Raw genomic sequence first — 14,946 nt, 5'->3', positions numbered from 1 at the left:
TGTGTGCCTTGGGCAGTCTCAGCCTAACTTGGTCAACAATGCTGCAAGAATTTTGTCTGCCTCATTTGGGTCGTATGTTTCCGGTTTACTGCTTCCTCTCTCACCACATTCTTGCCCACCATGACTTCTAACCACCGACATGAATGCATGTTTCTGATGTGGACAAAAAAATACATAACCACAACCTCAACCTTACACTAAAATAGTCCTCCAAGAAAGGGGGATTTTGTTTTTAAAGTTTTTCTCATTATTTTTGCTTTTCCCTTCTGTTAGGATTTTTTGTGATCACAAGAATACAAACAGACCACACACACACACAAGCTCACACACTCAAAATTCAATAATTCTCTCCTTTGCTAATGCTCAGATAATAACAATCATTCACCTTTGCCTCCGCCCTCTCATACTGTCTCTGTTTCAGACTCCCAACCACACTGAAGCACTGAACGATCCTGTCCATTGGACCGTCCCTGATACACCTAGTGTGCAGCAGGCCATGTGCATGCCAACACGGAGTCTGCATGCAATCTTGATCGCAACTCACTCAAGCAGGCAGACAGAGGACCTGAGGAGTAGTGGAGAGGAGAGGGAGAGTGCAAGGGGGGCCACCACAGAGATCATTTATATTTCATGGACCTCTCAATTAATGTCAGTGTTCACGGGTGGGAGGTTGGGGAGCATTTCTGTCTCCTTGGCCCACTCGTCTGCTCATGCTTGGCCTGTACCATCGACCCCCTCACCTTACCCCCCCCTCCCCTGTGCACAATACGAGTTCTGATTTAGGTTCACTTCGGGACTTTTTAAAATCATAATGAACAAGATGACATTGGGGACTCCTGACAGTTTGATCTGATATCATTTCCTGAATGTGATAATGGTGTTACTCTCAATGTGAGAACATGGAGGATAAATACACATATAAAAAAAGTCCCATGGGGATGCCACATTCAAGCCAGAGGTTTACATTTATCATGCTTTTCACAGTGCACAGATGGTGAGCTAGGCTTGTCATAAAACATTAACTGGTAGCAAAAAGAATTGTAAAAACGGCATTAAAAATAACAGTCTCGGATTAGCCCCTCTGCAGGTTCTTTTAAAATCACATTATTCATTTCCAATCACATTATCGTAACACTTAAGTGACGTGTACATTTATAGTTCAAGGTACGGGAAGCTGCACATTTTTGGGTGTTTTAGAATAGTCCAAATGATATGGATTAGCACCCCCTACCACTTGCTTTCTAAGTATACTCCTATGTCAACATCCCCCCTACAGGACTATGTTGAGAGTTACGTAATTTTACCTTCAAATCCAGATTGCTCGACTCATTCATTGTTTCAATCCTTCCTGATCCTATTAGACCCTATGAATAACCTATTACATTATTTCTACTAATTATCTGATTCATACTGACTGTCAAACAATTATATATTGCAATGGCAGCTTTAGGCTACAGCAGCATTCGTTTAAGCATGCGGTTAATAGCTTTTTGTAATTCCAAATCCAACATTGCCATGTCTTTCAAATGAAAGTGGTAATTGGAAGCTATTAGGATCACGTTACTGTTGGAAATCAAGCTCGTGGCTTTGGCTTCATCTGACTTCATCCACATAAGGTCAAGTTGTGTTCCATTAGGTTAGGAGACGCAAGAGAAGGAAAAATGAGGGAAATGAAGTGACTAACATGAGAATGAAGGTGACAAAAAACTGTGTTTAGGGTAGAACAAAGTCTGTTTTTTGGATCTAGTGCCATTGTAAAGAAGTTTGTGAAAAAGGGAGTATTATCTCATTTGCATTGTGCATTTGTTTGTTATTGTTGGTCATGTGATTTGTATCACATTTGCACCAAAGGTCTCTTTCCATTATCAGTTGGACTATACCAGTTTAATTCTCAGGTTACTGTGTGTGAGTGAAAATGATGGTTGCTGGTGAGATTGGGGCAAATAAAACAAAGAAAGGCACATTTCTGTTGAGTATGTCTGCGTTAACAGTAGTATCCTGGTTAGATATGCTGTATTTTAAACTGTCTGCTAGATTTGGCTACTCTAACATATTAATAGCAATGGAAAATGAGTGCTTAAAACTATTACCCAACTATTTCCAAGGTAAGCACTTCATGGCTCATTCAAGAGTAACATGAACCTGGATAAGGGTTTAGATTCCTCAGCATCCCAGTTTCTATTGTCCTAATCCAGTGAGTTGTCTCAAAGCAGGGATATGGTTTTATCCAGACGCTAGGATATTATTCATACAAACACAGAACTGCATACTGTCAAAATATGATCATAAATGACAGATATGTGTGCATTGAAATGTATAAAAACAGCAGTGGATACTGTGTAGGGAAAGAGGATATCTGCTGTAATATAATGTACAGTATAAGGTGTATTTAGACTAAGAACACGTTTGACTTTAAACATCAGGCTCCATCCCAGGAAGCCCTGCTTTTTGCCCTCTCCATGAGGAAAATCTACCTTGTCTCTCGTTGCATTTCCCTCACTTTCTCCTTCTTAACCCAGCTGGAAGCTCCAGCTGCTAGGTCATGGCTTGTCTGCTGCTCCCCTGTGGCTCATTTAACCAGAGAAGGAAGCAGAAAGAGGAAAGGAGGGAAGAGAGAGGGGAAGGGAGGAGAGAAGAGGACATTTGAGGAGAAGAGAGAAAAGGACATTTGAGGAGACGAGAGGAGAGAATTTCTACATTTACATGCACAAGAAAAACCTGAATATTGTATTAAATCTGGTTACTGTGCCCATGAAGATTGACTTATTTAAATATTTTAGTTTTAGTCTGACTTCGGACTTAATCACTTTGGATCCAAAGTCCCTACAAATAATGATGTTTCCTTTCATCCCAACAGACTGCTGCACCGTGTCACCTCCCTGCCTGAAGTCATTGTATATTATAGTCATTGTGTTCAGTATTGCTTTTCATATTCTGTTTTATTTTATTTGACTTTATATGTATATAGTCTACTTATTCCTGCTTATTATCGTTTTTTATTGAACAATTTAATATGTTTCATTTGAATGACTTAAGTATGCTTGTTGTATTGGAGGAGCCTGGGACTACGCTGTAGCTAAAGTGCATATGACAATAAATCCTTTTAATATTTTTTTTTCTGAATCTTGAATTGTCATCGACATGTCCTTGCATAAAAAAGTAAATAGAGACCATTAAAAAAGCAATATTAGCAAAAAATCAGCGAGAAGCTATCTCTGTTAAACGTCTCAGTCTTCCTTTATCCCATCCTTCATCTTAAATGAGCAAATCCGATTCTTTTGAAATGGCATTCAAGAGAATCTGCAGACAGCGGAGACCATCCAGGTATTTAAAGTGCTCTGAATGAGAGGGAGAGGGCAAGTGGTCTCTAAAGGGGGAGATAAACATTGTGAGTAGTTGAGCTGGGAGAAAGGGAAGAGCAGTGCTATATGGGTTTACTCTTAGTTAAATTGGTGGACATGGGGGTTAAAGGTCAAACCTAAGGGCCAACAGTGATTGGTTCCCCTGAGGAAGGTCACAACACAGATCTGCCCTTAAGCTCATCCATGCAGTTCCTTTCTGTGTCTCTGCACACTCTGCAGAGCGACCTTGAGAATGTCTGCTTAGTTTCTTGCTTTTTATTCTTGTTATTTATTTTTGTCCTACCATTCTTCATAAAAACCACGGAACAACTACTGCTGTAGGAAGCTCAAACTCTCACTTTCTGTGTGTGTGTTTGTGTAGGTGGGTGGGTGGGTGGTGGTAAACCTTAAAGGTGAGGGACCCTTCCTCTTTTCTTGGTGCACCACATAGCTAGCAGGAAAAGCTTCAGTGAGCCCTTTCGGCTATGCCCTGGGCTAGGATTACTATTGGCTGGGAATTAGGGAGAAAAGCAAAGGTCAGAAGGATAAGTGTGAGTGGGTGTGTTTGTTTAGTCGCTGATGTAAGCAGAGATTAAGTGAATGTGGTCCTAAGTATGCAACTGACCCAGCAACTGTTTCGGGGAAAATTTAGTCGTGGCATATGTTCATAGTTTGGGTCATAAGGGGGCCAACAACCTATTCAACAGTCATTCAAATCAAACAATCAAAGAGTATCTCTTTGGGTAACTGCTCACCAATCATGCCCACAGTACAGGGCCATCCTTTGTGATTAAGAATCCATTCATAGCAGTTTGGGAAATAATTATAAAGTGTGCTTGTATAGATATCCAAATTGTTTCTTTCTTCGTCTAACTTCTTTTAGATATTGCCGCTGAATTCCCAGAAGTGAACTCGAAATGACAGGAAGGAAGTAAAAAGATAAGATCCAAATTCTTATACACCATATTTATCCTTCAATGCTTTCACTCGTAACTAAGTCAGTTAAAGAACAGCACAATGAGCGAGAAGCCATTTGAAAAACGTAGTTTATTAGGTTTAATTCATTTGGATTTCTCTGCGCATGCAGGCAGATGACAGGGGTAGTTTATGAAAGTCACACAAGTGGTTTGCGGTTATGGAAGAAAACAATCTGATTTGAGCGCAGGCCATTTGACTTTGCCGCCCACTGAAGTGCACATCATCTGACCCCCGTGAAGCCTAATGGACCGACACAGCACATCGCCAAACAGCGACTTAAGCAAGTGAAACTGATCCAAGTGCAGATCCATACCTCATGGCAATGTCACAGCTCAGGCCTACCTTCAGCACTGATTTGAAGCCGGCACATGCAGAGATGAGCTGCTGTGGCTGTGAGGTGCTGATCTGAGAGCAGTGTCGGAGGCCGGCTGAGGAGAGCTGCAGCTTTGGGCTCTGGTGAGTAGTGAGAAATTAATTAAGAGTGAAACAGCAGCAGGAGGGAAGATGGGAGGGAGTGCGTCAGAGGGACTGAAGGAGAAAAAAGGAGAGGAAGAAAAAAAAAAGGGAAGGAGCCTCTGGGAGTGGGCCTCCTGGAGGATCAAGGCTATTATTGCTATTATCATTGTCTAATTTGCCCGCCCTTCACTCCATCCCCCCATCCTTCTCATTTAATCTCTCTTATTTCCTTCCTGATATGTCTCTCACCTCCTTCTCTCCCACCATACATTCCTTCGCTCCATCATCTTCCTCGCCTCCATGGTCTTCCTCCCCTCCTTTCTTCTCTGTTCTGGCCCTCAGAGTGAGGACAGGCTGCTTGCCGGCGGCTGCGGTAGAGAAGGGGAGAGCGAGCGAGAGCCTAATGAGATGTCTATCGCCTCCGTCTAGACTGGACCGCTCCTCTCAGCAAAGAACCACCACCACCACCATCACACACACTGTAGTACACACACTGTACCCTGCCAGCCGCCTGCCTGCCTACTGCTGCTGCTGCTGCTGAGGGAATAGCGAGAGGCAAGGTTTGTGCATGTGTGTGGAGAGAGGAGAGTGTGTGTCTGAAGGGGATGTATGAGGCTGTGTGTCTAGGAGGTTCAGTATGTGAAGGCATTGACCATGTGTGTGTGTGTGTGTCTGAGGGGTACACTGCCAGAGCTGCTTTTGTGTGTGTGTCTTGTTTGTGTATATCGTGCACAGACATGTACGAGTGACAGTGTGTGCTTCTGTCATTGCTATCTCTATAATTCGAGTGTGTGAGAAACTGGCCCTTGGGCAGACAATATTATGATGGATGCCCTCACACACACACACACCCTCCTCCACTGTGATTGCCTGTTAGGGCTCTACTCTCACAGTTCGACCAAAAAATAAATAAATAGCTGCCCTCCAAATCCCACCATCCAGCCCACTCTGCTTCCAGAGGCCCCTGTTATTTCCTTATAGGCGAGCCCAGTGGCGGAGCTCCACCACCAGGACCTCTGCTAACACCAGGGGGACCTCTGTTGTTCTGGTGAGACCTCTCCACTGGCAAAGTCATCAAAAGGACTCAGTTACACATGTTTCCCAGCATCCATCTCCACTCCTGCCCACAAGGCTGCTTCAATATTTCACAGATAGAAAACATACTGCCACCAAATCCACCAAGGGAGCTTGATCGATGGTGATGTCTATTCACCCAGCAAAATGCCTTATCTCGTCAAATCTTTTTCTTCATAACTGTGTCCTGAAACACAGATTTTCGGAAATGAAATTCAAATAAATATTACAACATTTCCAGTCTGAGTGTCTGTATGTCTGTGAGGAATGGATCTGCTTTAGAAACAGGTTGAAATGTAACTGCATTGGTCTGCATGTGTTTTAGAAGAGTTGTGTAAAATGTTTGGGAAATCTGATTATTTTCATTCTTCTTAAGAGTGCGGTGTGAAGACTGAAACTAAAACTCTCATTTTCTGTATTTGTTGTCACCATGTGATCCACGCAATCTGAAACCTTATTGTTGTTTATTTTTATTTTTATCTTAGTCTGCTCGTTGATTTAATGTATTCATTTGGTTCTATCTCTCTTCAGTCTCATCTTATATCCAACCCTTATATCTTAAGACAATCTAATTTAAACCTCATATTCTCACTTTTTGTCCAATAGCGGTCAATTAATGTTGTTGTAACATATTTGCGAAACCTATTTGCGAAACCTCCCTGCCTTATGTATTTACTTATGTATTAAAATATATATTTTACAATTGCTACGACTGTTATTACAATGATTATAATTGTTTTACATTTTGTTTTAATTTATTTAGTTGTGTGTTGTGGTTGAGTGAGTGTTTTTAGTTTGCACGGATTTGTAACACAATGCAAAATCTGAATTCAAATGTATCCAAAAAGGAGAAAAAACATTTAATTCACAGAAAGACATTTAGATTTGATTTTCCTTTTAGAACTATTATTCAATTACGAAAGAAAAAAAAAACCTTTTATGAATTTCAGCCAAAAAAAAGACTCAATAAGAGGTACTTTTTCAGTTTGGTTTTGTTGTCATAGCAACTATCTCTAACAAAAAGCCCGAGCTTGAGCAACTGATGGAGCAGCTGTTAGCGGCAGCTAGCCTAGCCTGCTACGAAGGCAGTGGACTTCATATCGCCTGTCAGCTCAGTTCCCTGTGGGGGTGAGCTGTGAAAAGCTGGAGCTTGTCTCACTAGGGGCCGTTCTCTTTCCCTCCTTTTGTCTCTTTACACAGGTTTTTATAATCAGAAGCTCTTGTGAGGCATCTCTTATGGTAACCTGGCCTCTGCACGCACACACTCATTCATTAAAGTGCCACTCTGGAGAAATGGAGAGAGGGAGAGAAAGGAAGCAGAGAGAGAGAGAGAGAGGCAGAGAGCTTGTTAGCAGCCATGCTTAAAGTCTGCTCCAGTTATTCGGTTGAGTGAGAGGCGCCTTTTTCCTTTACTTTCCCTCACGGTCTCTGTTTCATCCCCACGCCTGCCTCCCTCTCTCCCTCTCCTCTCTTGGTTCCAGGTGACAGGCTTACTGAGGGTCAAGCAACACTGGGTAACTCACCTTGCTCACAGCCAAAACACACACATTTACCGCTCCTCTATATCTCTCTCTCAGACACACACTCCATGTGCTCACACACTCGGCTTTCCACTGCAGGCCTCATTAACTACACTACAGCTGCCTCTGTTTTAGAGACACTCCTCAGTGTGCTGTCTCTCTCTTTCTCTCTCTCATAACCACACACACACTAACACATACAAACACACACAATACAACTTACACACGTGCAAACACATTGTCCTTTTTTGCCTTTGCTCACTTTATCTTCCTATCATTTGGCATCATTATCTTGTGTTATCTTTCTCTCATACAGACCACCTAATCACAAGGCTCATGAATTCAGTTTAAAAGAATCACCAATAATACCCAGGTGTTGTTAAATTATAAGTAGTAGTTGGAGTTGGAACAGGAATTAACACATTTGCATGGATTTTTTTTCCCTACCATCCTTAAAATAGGTTTCTCGCAGAACAAAACAAATTATCAATACATTAAAACTACTATCAAAGGGCAGCTCTAATTAGCTGTAAAATGTCCATGATTTGTCTTCTTTCACACAGAGCAAAACCTCGTAAGTCTTGGAAAGAAAGTGCTACACACTGATACAATATATGTGATATTTTGTAGTTTCAACACTCAAATAAAAGACTGTGTGAGGGAGACATTTGAAAATGTAGATGTAAAGTCAATCTGGGAAATTAATCTATATCGTTGGTTGTAGTATCGTATCCAAGAACAATACTACTTGATTTAAAGGGGCCCTATTATGCATTTGGGGTTTTCCTTTTCCTGTAGTAAGTTAGGTTTGTGTGCATGTAAATGGTCTACAAAGACTAACATCCCTTTTTGAACATTAAAGCATGGAAACATGTCACAGTAGAGGCACACAAATCAAATATGAGATGAGCATGAAAATGAGCATAATAGGGCCCCTTTAAGAACAGGTGCCATTAAGCATAACCAAAACATTATGCAACACATTTCCACTGCACGGTACATCAAGGCTCTAATCAACTTGACTCTTTCTTTTTTGGTTTTCCTGTAGTACATTTTGCTAATACTTTTTACCTGCTGTACAATTGACAAAGATCAGACGCTTCTAAAAAAACAAAAGGCCTGCTACCAAAAGTGAGTTGAATTAAGTTGAGCTGAACCATGCAGTAGCAATGAGTCATTTGAATCAATGCTTTAAAAAAATCCCCATTATCCCTGCTATTCTATTGGTCTAATTAAAGCAATCATGAGACAAATCACTTTACCTGGATTCACCACAGAAGTGTACTTCATAAAAATAGTAACAGTTAATAAAAGTAAGCACAGTCAGTGTATTTATGTGTGTGTGTGTGTGTGTGTGTGTGTGTGTGTGTGTGTGTGTGTGTGTGTGTGTGTGTGTGTGTGTGTGTGTGTGTGTGTGTGTGTGTGTGTGTGTGGGGTGTGTGTGTGTGTGTGTCTGTGTGTGTGTGAGAGAGAGAGAGAGAGAGAGTGTGTGTGTGTGTGTGTGTGTGTGTGTGTGTGTGTGTGTGTGTGTGTGTGTGTGTGTGTGTGTGTGTGTGTGTGTGTGTGTGTGTGTGTGTGTTCCTGTAAGAGTGTGTGTGTGTGTGNAATCAGCCCATGCAAAGACAATGTTAAATTGAACGAAATGAGGAATGGTTAAAATGCATGATCTGTTTGGTATTTTGAAAAATAAAAAGTATAAATATGCCATATATAGGTATGGTCCTACACTATATTATTCAAATATAGCATGATAGATCCACTTTAACTTAAAGGTAGGGTAGGGTAGGTAAGAATGGAGAAACCAGCTCGAGTGCGCTAGAATTTGAAAGTACGCAGCCTGAAAAAATCTGCCCCTTCCTCAGACTCCTTACAGAGCCCCTCCTCCAACACACAGGAACGCGCACATGACCAATGAGGGCACCAGATAAGTTTGTGCACGAGATGGAAGGCTGACAGGCAGGTAGGCCATCCAGTTATTTGCTGCGGGCCGGGGCAGATAATTGGAAGTGAATTACCTACCCTACCCTTAACTTAAGTCCTCATTGACATCAGGACAGAAGAAAGCCTACTTATATTTTGTCGCAACCTGAAAACCCATCTCGGCCATAAATTTAATTAAAACAATTTGAACTTAATGAGTTCTGCTCATTTGAAGCTAAATGCACTTAAATTGTTTGGCGTATCTGAGACTAATACCTCTATTTTTCTTGCTGTTCTGAGTTTGTATCTTAATGGTTTATTCTACATATTGTAAGTGACTTTGGATAAAACCGTATGCTAACTGTAATGTAATGTAATGAAATGAAATGAAAGAGAGAGAGACTTCAAACATGGTTGTCATTTGTCGTGTTAAGTTTGAACATGCTGTTGTCTAACCATTAGGCTGTTCTCTGAGCACCGGTCCCTCAGCGTTTAACTCTGAGGGAGAGCTCAGTGGCCTTTCTTACAACCTCTCCTAACACTACCCGTGCCTGGCCTCAACCCCAAATAGCTTGTTCGCCACTTTAACACCTTTTCTTTGACCCTATTCTTGATGCTGTCACTGCTTTTGAGAGAGAAAAAACTACCATTACACAATATAATATCATCATTGATCATTTTCTTTCAAATAAATGCACTCTTTGCCAAAAACTCTTAGAATATTTAGATAATAATCTCTGACTTGTCATCAGTCATTTTTCTTGAATCACATTATTTCATTATAGGTGAACCCCTCACTAGATCATCTCCTTGATCCTGTGAACTGTGTCTGTCTCTAAAGTGATTATACAGTACTTAAGAGTCAGGCAAAATTATATCTTTAGACACAATTTTAGGAAACATAAAAACCGCTCTTGGCCTTAGTACACCAGCAGATACCAGCACATTTCTCAATTTGCATTCTTGCTAATGCGTTTGACCTTCAATTTGTCTTGTTCTTGACTTCAGCAGAGCATGATGCTGCTACCATTTGTTGCCGTTTGCTTTTTAAATAAAATATAACACCACTAAATTCAACAACTCAGACGGCAGCGACTCTGCCCTGGTGGTCTTTTGGTGTCCCCTCTGATCTCCTTTCCCATATGGAGCCAATTTGAAAGATGATCATTAGGATGATTGTTTTCCATTAAGAGATATTTCCACAATTAAACTTTTTATATCCTCCAATGATCCACGTATGAATCCCTCCTTGTTGAGATCACCTTCTCACTCTGTACTAGATTAACTTCAGAATGTATTTAAAAGCTTTAATCATCTGTTTAAGACGTGGCCAACAGGTGCAATAGTTACAAGTTCAAAGCATTTCCATTAGGAGAGTGTGACAGTTTGAAATGTGTTATGTTTGCTACAGTAAACCCTGCGCATGTTTCATCAAGTTGGCGAATGTTTTCTGAATGCTACACGTGTGTTGTCAAGTTAGTGAAGATGGTTCTTCATTTCCGTGTTTTCCGGCACGTTTCTTTATTTTTATTTGCATCGTTTTTTAAAGTGCAGCCCGTTACTACTAGGGCCGTAGCTCGTTTGCACCTGTCACAGTAGTTTTGAAGTGTAATTCTGGAGGCATTACGACTCCACCATCTCATATTGATGAATTAATCATTTCTATGAACAGTTGAACTTTGGAGATGTAGCCGTTTTCCACTCTGCAGCACGGGCAGAAAGAGAGAAGTGCTGAATCCTCACAAGCACTGAAGGACATTAGTACCCTGGAGCCTTGCCTGGGTGGGTCTGTCTGTTAGCAGTTAGCAGTGTCCCCGAACAGCGTTTAGCTCCAAGGGCGGGCTCTACAACAATATTACTGGGCCAAGTAAGGAAGGACCTGCTCCCAGATGCTTGAGTGGATGAATAATGACACTGTAACACGGCTTCTCTCCCTCTCTCTCTCTCTGATAATGAGGAACAGAAGAGCAGACCCTCCCCGAGGCACAGCACCTGGACAGGCCTGCCTTCCTGTCTACATCAGCCTCGATCTCTCTCAGGAGAGGCAAAGCAGGAGAGTGAGACTTTGGCCCTACGCCAGGATCTCCGTCTCACTTACACTCAATCACACTCCGTTTGGTCTAATTGTGAAATTATGAAACATCTTATAAAGTTACTGGACCATGGTAGAGCTTATCGGACCCCTTTAACCTGCTTTCTCAAAAACGTTTTCATTTGTTTCTTTTATTCAGGCTTCTTTAGCTTGATATATATGCCCCCTGGCTTCCTGTCTCCACACCTTTATCTTTCGTTCAGCTTCTCACTCCTCTCCCTGCAGAGAAGCTTTGCCAAGTGGAGTCAATTAAAACTGTACATCTAAGTGAGAAATGTCTGTTTGAGAGTGAGTGTTGGTGCGTATGGGTTCATAACTGCGCTTAGTGCTTCTTTGTGAAAAGTGTGAATTTGTGTTATTTTCAACTGTATGTGTGTGAAGGGGCATGTCTGGTTGGCGTGTGTGTGTGTGTGTGTGTGTGTGTGTGTGTGTGTGTGTGTGTGTGTGTTCCTGTACGGATGCCCGTCCCGTGGGACCCTGCATGGCCTCTGCACAAACAGCTCTTATCTCCTGCGATCCCGTCTGACGCTCCAAAGCTGCTGCCATCAGCCGCAAACTCATTAATTACTCTTTAGTATCAAGCCGTAATTAGAGACACCAATCAGGCCCCCACTCTGCCAACCCCCCCTCCCCCCGCCCTTATTAGCACTCCAATCGTACTCTGTGTGCTAGTGAGCTAAGCTAGTTGCTGCACAGTAAAGCACAATGCTGAGATGAGCACCCCCATGTGTGAGATTAAGCCACATGCGGTTAGATAGGAGAGGAGGGAGGCTGAGAGGAAATAAAGGAGGAAGAGAGGAGGGGGAGACGCAGGCAGTGAGGTTAAGGCGGGCAGAAATACAAGAGGGAGGTGAGGCGATGTCGGTGCTCAGGAGGAGCATTCATTTGACATTAATTGTGTCATTGCCGCTTTAGGTCACCCCCTCCCCTGCACACACACACACCTCTCCTCTTCTCACTCTCCTGATGAGTGGATCATTGGCGGATGTGAAGAAAAAAGATCTGATTAGATCTGTCTTGTCTGTCTGCACTGGAAGGAGGTGAAATGGGGACAAGAGGGAAGAGGTGGAGGAGGGTGGGGGGTTGAAGTCATTAGGACAGTGATTGGTTTAATAACGAAGGAGAGCGTAAGAAGATAGGAGGATTTCCTGGTAGGTCATTTTCTTTTAATCAGGAGGAACTCAGTAGCCCTGGACACCCAAGAGACGTTGGACTTGATTATGTCGTCTGTTTTATTTTTGGTGGTAAAATTATATGTAGAACGTTTTGTTTTTTTTAATAAATAATTAATGACATAGGCTTGGAGTCAAAATATTAAGTTGGCTTTGTTGTTATTTAAGTCTATTTAAGTGTTGTTGTGTTTAAACTTAGCTTGAAATGTTTTTCTGCCCCTTAAAAACAAACGCAATTAAGGTTAAAGACAAGGAGATGGCCTATGGAGTTTTTAGTGGCAGCAATTGTAAAACTGTGAAAATAGTATTAGTTGCACAGTGCAAAAAAGAAAAGGAGGAACAACTAGAAAATGTATTCATAAGAAATATAGACTAGCTGTCCAATAAGTTACATTGGGATTCGAGCCAGGAGGAAATTAAACAACATTCAATACAGCACGGCAAAACATACACAGAGAGACAATGAGGGTAAAGGCAACATTGAGTGAAATGCATAACTGTAAGCCCAACAGTAGCCTAGCATATTACACATTGCAGTTTAGGCAATGGAGAATGGTTTGGATGCATCCATTATTGTTCTGTTGTTAAGGAAAACCCTCTGATGTATTTGTATATCTAACCAATCACAGTCATTTGTGGTGGGGCTAAGCACAGGATGCACCAATAATCAAAATATAAACGACCCCTTTGAAGAGAAAATGTAAAAATACAAAATATAACTCAAATGGAAATTGATTGTTATTCACATGCCTAGGAAAGGTTTGCCCTATTGAATGTTTTCCTAAAATCTAATCTAATTCTAAATGAAAAAGCATTTTTGAATTTATGGTATATCATATTTACATGAACAAAGGATTGCAAGTAAGTTGAAATATGACTTAGCTGTTATTTATTTATTTATTTATTTAGGTTATGTTACAGTTTGCGATGCTGCAGTGACTTCCTTGTTTGGAACTACAGGTCTAGACTTCTGGAAACGTTTTATTGATGCAACCTAATGCATGAACTAGTTGTTTCTAAGAACTTTGGAAGGACTTCGCACACAAAGTAAGTCATGGATTGACGAATAACTGGTGCAACACAATCCTGAGGCAGATATCATAAGGTTACATTACAGATTTACAGTATATCTCAGCTTGAACGTATCTGTTGAGCAACTCCTGGAACTGCTATCGATCAATGAAGACAGAGCCCACACCCCTGCTGAGGTTAGTGAGAGCCTCAGAGCTGATATATGGACCCTGAAGGGAGCAGGGATTCATGTTCAGGGACACTCCAGCTCTTTGGCTTTGATCTTGAACATTTGCCTTCTGTTTGAATGCGGATTATCAGCTCTCTAGGCCATGTAAACTTGGACAAGATGTGCCACAGTTCATTTTCCTTCCCTCTCTATTCTCAATTGTTTCACTGTTTCATGGTTGGATTTAAACCAAACTGCGGTTGTTACACTTCTGATTCAAGCCTTCGAGCAAGTATGCATATAAAGATCTCATTGCCCTGCCAAACACAAATTAGGAAAGTCACAAGGTCCTTTTTTTTTTACAAGGATTACATAGATCTCATTTGTTTCTTATAAAAGATGAATATGTGTATCAAGCGCCATTTGCACCAAATTATCGGACATGCTTCATGATAAGTGGCCTTGATTTATCTTAGTGAGCTATCTAATCAATTGTTAAGAAAATCAGGTAGAGCTGAGAAGGAATTGCTCATGGGGGATGGGTGATATCCCAAACATCTAATAAGAGGAAGCTAGATGTTGTTGAGACTCAAAAATAAAAAGCAGCTTCACAACCTAAAGCTGAGAACTCCCATCACTCCCAAATAGATTGACAGGTATTTTTAATACAGGCTGTAACACTGGACAACAACTGAATCCAAGTTATTAATGTTTGCTGATGCTGTTAAGGTTTGTTTACATCAATGCGAGGATGATTCAAGCCGTCTGAAGTGATGCAATGACCCCTCTGTGGTGTGAGTTATAGAGCCTTAACACTAAATTGTGCCATGTTTCAAGACTTTTCTGAGTTACTGAAATATATGATACTCAAATAAAAGTTTCATAATGTAATTGTAACGCTTAAAGGTGACCTATCATGCAAAATGCACTTTTGTAAGTCTTTTATACATGAATATGTGTCCCCGGTGTTCCAGGGAACTCACCAAGTGTCAGAAAACACAACCCTCTCTATTTTCCTCCATACCCANCTCCGTCGTTGCCTTCGGTCGAGTACGTCAGACGACTACACACACACACACACATACACACACACACACACACACACACCTATTAGTCCAATCCTGCCAACTCTGTCTGGCTTTCTGTCCTTATGTTGTCTGTCTGTCTGGAACTCTCTCTCGCACAGATAAGAAAAATCACCCTTTTCTCTCCT

General features: G+C 41.4%; 1 protein-coding gene across 1 annotated transcript in view; it reads right to left on the bottom strand.

Moving 5' to 3' along the window:
* shmt1 (serine hydroxymethyltransferase 1 (soluble)) overlaps positions 1–14,946 on the bottom strand; it is a 251,794-nt gene that overhangs the window by 149,646 nt on the left and 87,202 nt on the right. The gene's annotated exons all lie outside the window — the stretch shown is intronic.

Source organism: Notothenia coriiceps, unplaced genomic scaffold (genome assembly GCF_000735185.1).
Source record: "Notothenia coriiceps isolate Sejong01 unplaced genomic scaffold, NC01 NC01_scaffold00000285, whole genome shotgun sequence".
Lineage (NCBI taxonomy): Eukaryota > Metazoa > Chordata > Actinopteri > Perciformes > Nototheniidae > Notothenia > Notothenia coriiceps.
This window is presented reverse-complemented; position numbering and strand designations above follow the sequence as displayed.